Here is a 6081-nt window from a genome sequence, read left to right as displayed (position 1 = left end):
ATCTTGATCGCGGCCCACCTCTGACTTGGTAAAATTCTGGTGATAACACATGCCCCCCTGGTTTTGGAAATGACATTTCCAAAATCATTATGCCCTTCTTTCGTCGGGTCATGTCATGGCAGAGCAGAACTGCCGCAGAATCCTCATCACGATGCCTTGCCCCTTCCACTTCTCCACGTGGCCGCAAAACTCTCCTGTTGGGCAACACCCCCTCGGGAACTGCTGTGGCATTGAATCGCTCTCATATCCCCTTTATTTAACCTTTATAAACAGCCTGCATCTCCTTCGTCCTCCTCGCCTCAACACCCAAAAACCCTCTGTGCCGCCATGTCTTCTTCCTCCTCTTCCGAGCTTTCTTACGGGTCTGACTCCTCCCGCGAGACGCCGCCGGAGATTCGTGCCCCAAAAGACTGGGACGAGGAGAGCCATGCCTCCTCCATTTGGTTTGAGGACGACAAATCCTTGACCAGCGGGGACGAAGATCTTCAGTTCCTCGCCGACGGGGAACTGGAGTCAAAAAGCGAGGACGACCAGTTCTCCTGGGATGGCTGCCCCACCTCTGAAGAAGAGGGAGAGGAAGACGACGACGACGACGACGACTCCCTCGAGGGCTACCCGCCGGCGAAACGCCTCCGCATGTGGCGGGACGACGACAGCAGCGACGATGAAGACGGGGATGAAGCCCCCGTGGAGGGCTACGGGAATAGCGACGAGGAGCCCATCGGCAGCAGTGTCGATGAGAGTTCTGAGGATGACGATGAGGGCAGTGATGGCCCGTAGATTAGGATCTACTAGTATAGGCCTAGCAGTAGTAGATTGGTCAATAGACCCTTCTTTTGTTCTTCCTTCCTTGAGCAATCGGCTCCCCATTGTAAGAAATCCCAATACTAACAAAGAATTCCTTTAGCTTGATTTCGCCGATTTCTTTCATGCTGAGTTTGTCGACTGTTGGCCTAATCCATGCCTAGTGACTGGTGGCAACGCATTAGTTTCACGATAATCTGCGAGACAGGCCAACTTAGCCATCCCTTAGCTCTGACGATGACGATGGCACAGCCGATCTTAGTAAGCCGGCGTCTTGATCTTTGAGCAGGCGTCTTTTAAAAGAGCCCTAGAACTGTCTCTGCAACAGAACGCCACTCTTCAGTCCAGTTGTGTCGTAGGGCTAGCCGATTCCAACCAAATCGGCTGCCCCCCGAGCCTTAATCAAGGCGAATCAGCAACTTGTGCCGATATCAGCCTCAAATCATGACGTAGCCCCAAAGCAGAGAACCTTCAGGGTGAGCTGCCCCCCGAGCTTCTTCAATCTACTTCTCGCGCCTTGCAGGTCAGATCAGCTCCTTCCTTACCCTGCACATCCCTGCTGTTCTCAGCTTTGTCCTTGGAGAGAAGATCCGAGCCATCGAACTATTGAACCACTCCATTGAGGAGTTCTCCCATCATAGTCTCTCTTCCTGCTCTTAACAGTTATTCCTCTCGAGTCGATCGCCATGCATCGGCTTTTATATTCTGAAGTCGATGTCTGTGCATCGGTTGCAATTCCATACTGTCGTGGTATCGTCACGGCATATGCCATAGGGTGGCTAATCGAAGGGGCTCCTGAGAGATCTCACGGCGGTATCCGGAAGCGGGTATGGGCACGAGCGACACGGCGATGTACCCAGGTTCGAGGCCCTCCGATGGAGGTAACACCTCTACTCCTGCTATGAGTGTATACGATGATATCACAGTACAATGGTGCTCCTAGAGCTGTATCCGGCTGCTCCTGGGAGGCTAAGGTAGACGAAGGTCTCTCTCACAGGCAGCGCTAAGACTAGAGTGAGTAAGAAGTGATCGATCGTCCCCGCACGAGAGGGGTAGTGCGGCTTATATAGGCACCGGCACTTTACATATAAGACCCTATGGTTGACTAGCCGGCTTGGCCGGCTCGGCTTCCGCTCCTTCCCGAGGCGGTGACGTCGGGAGCCGTTGAGGCGTAGTGGCTCTGTCCCATCCGGCCGCCTGGGTCAGCGGTATGGAGAGGAAGCGTCCCCGTCGCCATCAGCCCACCGTAGCCCGTACGGCGCGTCGTAAGCCATGATGGCCTGTCCGGCGCGTGGCACTATTGCTCCACGAGTGCCCCGCGCTTTACGGAAGATGAAGTCGGCGTGGACTTTGGGAACCCGGATCACCAACCCGGTTCCTTCCAAGGCAAGACTCGCCAGCCTCGAGTCGGTCCGAGGTACGACCCCCGGCCGGATATGGCTTGTAGAAGCCGGCCCAGGCTACGAGCATTGGCGGCCGTAGCCGGGCCGACTAGGACTCGGAGCCAGCCGGCTTCGGACCAGCCGGCCACGGCGCCGGCCGGCTGCTCCTCGGCCGGCTTTTGCCGCGAGCCGGCCGGTGGTCAGCCGGTCTGCTCCGCGTCCATTGCCCTACCCGGGTCTCCCCCCGACATTAGCCCCCGAAGCTGGCAAGGTCCTGCGTTTAGAAGGACCTAGGCAGGTTTTCCTGGCTTCTTGAATGTATTTGGCGGCACTTGGAGGGGCCGACTGAGAATTTTCATTCAGTCGGCTGCGCCCTCATCCGGCTCGTTCTTGCCGGCTGCTTCTAGCCGGCTGCTATTTACACTTGTATAATTTTTGCTTTCTCGCAAAGCTTGATGGCGCCTCCGCCTTGTTGAAGAATTTTGGTTCGAGTGGAACTTTTCGTCCGGCTCCGGCTTGCGGTGCGCCGGGGTCTCCGCCGCCTCGGGTCCTGCGCCCGACTTGACCGGTCTGACGCCTGGCCTGGCGGTCGGTTCGTCTGGTCACATCAATGTCCCTCCGGATCCGGTGCGGTAGTGGGCGACGTGGTGTGGCCGTTTCCAATAACCGTTGTGGACGTGGGCGACGTTAATGCGCAAAGAATCCGGGCGGCGTGGCCACGATCGCCACGTGGAGACCAACTGCCCGCCGCGGTCGGCTATAAATGCCGCGGGGGGAGGGTACCGAGGCGGCACTTGCTCACTTCTCCTTCCTCGCGCTCCCGCTCCCCTCGCTCTCTGCGCGCTCGAGCTCGCCGTTGCTCCGGCGAACGTCTCCCGCTGGCGAACTCCGGCGGGCGAATCTCCACCGATCCGCCGCCGCCACTCCGTCAATCCGGCGCCACGGGGCCGCGCGTCTCGACGGAGCGTCCTCAGCCGCCGCCGTCGCCGCCGCGGTCGCAAGGCTCTTCCTCGCCGTTCCGCCTCTCCTGGTCATCTTCTTCCTCGACCTCGTCAATGGCGTCTCCCAGCGGATCGTGGAGGGGCTCCTACATGCGGGAGGATGACATCGATCGCCTGGTGCGCCTCCGGCGCATCCCGCAGTCGGTGATCACGCGGGTGCCCGGCGGGGAGAAGGAGCCCCAGCCGGAGCTCGGCGAGCGCGTCGTTTTCGGCGCGCACCTCGATCGCGGGCTGGGCCTGCCGGCTTCGCCGTTCTTCCGGCGGTTCCTCGACCACTTCGGCCTTCAGCCGCATCACCTGCCGGCCAACGCGTGCGTCCTCCTGAGCTGCTTCGTAGCGTTCATGGAGGCTTACGCCGGCTTGTGGCCGGACATCGACTTCGGAGCCGGCTCTTCTACTTGAAGGCCCGGACCACCGAGGGCCGCTCGCGGGACTGCGGCGCCGCCTCGATCTACACCCGGCCCGGTACGCCTTTCCCCAAAATCCCCACCGTTGACTCGGTGAAGAACTGGCAGATGTCATTCTTCTACGTGCGCAACGAGGGGGTGCAAGTCGACCGGATCAACTTGCCGGAGTTCAACCCGGCTCCTCCGGTCGGTCGGATCAACTGGAGCCACAACGCCCGCTCGACGGACCCGAACGCTGAGGTGAACCTGCTCTGGGACTTCCTGGCGACAGCCACCGATGGCGGGCTGACTGCCGAAGATCTCCTCTGCACCATCGCCGAGCGCCGGGTGCTGCCGCTCCGGATACGCACCCACAAGATCGGGCACATGTCCGGCCGGTTCGATCCGAACCGCACGTCCAAGGCGCCGCTCACCAAGGCCCGTGTGGCCAGCCGGGTGAACTACATCACCAAGGCGAACCTGTCGGAGGACCGGAGCTACGGGCCGGTGCCTTGCGACAGGGACCATCCACCGGCGCGGGTAAGCCTCGTGTCTTTGCCATTTTCCGGCCTTGCGGCTGCGAGGCCGACTTCTTTTTTCTTTTGCCGACTTTCGGCTTGTCACATGTTTATGCTTTTTCTGTCTTTCTAGCTTTTTGAGCGCCAGAACGTCGAGGACGGCGACCTGGCGACGAAGAGGTGGACGCCGGATCACGTCGATCCGGCAGACCAAGCCGGCGATCATGCCGGCGACGACGACTCGCCGCAGCGCCCGGTCTAGGCGGCCGGGGGAGCACAATCCGCCTCCTTCGCCGAAGCAGCAGGAGGAGGAGGAGCCGGCGACGTCCGGCACGGGGCCCATCCCCGCCGTGCCTCTCGCGTACGAGGCCGCCAAGCACCACGGCGACTTCGGCGCCCAAGGGCACGAAGCGAGTCGGCTCCACCGCCGCCTTGGAGGCGAAGGCGAAGAAGCAGCGCACGGCATCGGCCGAAGATGGTCCCGGAGCAGGCCGGTGAGCTCTTTCTCCTTTTTTGTTTGATTCCTTTTCTTTCCTTACTTTTATGCTTATTATCTCTCTGTTTATCCGGCTAGGGTCCCTATCAAGTTTGCCCGGGCGGCGGCTCCCGGCAAGCTCCGCGCGTTGTGTCGCCGCTTCCCCGCCGGGGGAGGGAGCGGACGCCGCAGCCTTCCTCGCGCGCACCTACACCGCCGCCGCCTGCCGCGGGGGCGCCTTCCTTCGCCGTGCCGCTGGCCTCAGCGCCTGATCGCGGCACGCGGGTTGAGCCGACTCGCCAGGTGACGCTGGACGACATGTTCCCGGGCCGGACTCGCCTTCTGGGCCCATCTGCTGGGGCCGGCTTGGGCATGCCGCCGTCGACCGGAGCCGGAGCCGGCAGCTCTGCGCCGCCTGCGACTGGAATCGGAGCCGGCAGGGCTGCGCCGCCCGCGATCGGGGCCGGAGCCAGGCCGAGCGTGGTGGTGCTGGACGAAAGTCCGGAGGGGGCACCTGAAGGAGATATGCCCTAGAGGCAATAATAAAGTGGTTATTATTTATATCTTTATGTTTATGATAAATGTTTATATATCATGCTATAATTGTATTAACCGAAACATTAGTACATGTGTGATATGTAAACAACAAAGAGTCCCTAGTATGCCTCTTAACTAGCTTGTTGATTAATGGATGATTAGTTTCATAATCATGAACATTGGATGTTATTAATAACAAGGTTATGTCATTGTATGAATGATGTAATGGACACACCCAATTAAGCGTAGCATAAGATCTCGTCATTAAGTTATTTGCTATAAGCTTTCGATACATAGTTACCTAGTCCTTATGACCATGAGATCATGTAAATCACTTATACCGGAAAGGTACTTTGATTACACCAAACACCACCGCGTAAATGGGTGGCTATAAAGGTGGGATTAAGTATCCGGAAAGTATGAGTTGAGGCATATGGATCAACAAGTGGGATTTGTCCATCCCGATGACTGATAGATATACTCGGGCCCTCTCGGTGGAATGTCGTCTAATGTCTTGCAAGCATATGAATGAGTTCATAAGAGACCACATACCACGGTACGAGTAAAGAGTACTTGTCAGAAGACAAGGTTGAACAAGGTATAGAGTGATACCGAAGATCAAACCTCGGACAAGTAAAATATCGCGTGACAAAGGGAATTGGTATTGTATGTGAATGGTTCATTCGATCACTAAAGTCATCGTTGAATATGTGGGAGCCATTATGGATCTCCGGATCCCGCTATTGGTTATTGGTCGAGTGAGTACTCAACCATGTCCGCATAGTTCACGAACCGTAGGGTGACACACTTAAAGTTGGATGTTGAAATGGTAGAACTTGAATATGGAATGGAGTTCGAATATTTGTTCGGAGTCCCGGATGAGATCCCGGACATCACGAGGAGTTCCGGAATGGTCCGGAGAATAAGATTCATATATAGGAAGTCATATTCCAAGTTTGGAAATGATCCGGTGCATTT

Source organism: Lolium rigidum, chromosome 4 (genome assembly GCF_022539505.1).
Source record: "Lolium rigidum isolate FL_2022 chromosome 4, APGP_CSIRO_Lrig_0.1, whole genome shotgun sequence".
NCBI classification, from domain to species: domain Eukaryota; kingdom Viridiplantae; phylum Streptophyta; class Magnoliopsida; order Poales; family Poaceae; genus Lolium; species Lolium rigidum.
Note: the sequence above shows the minus strand (reverse complement) of the source record.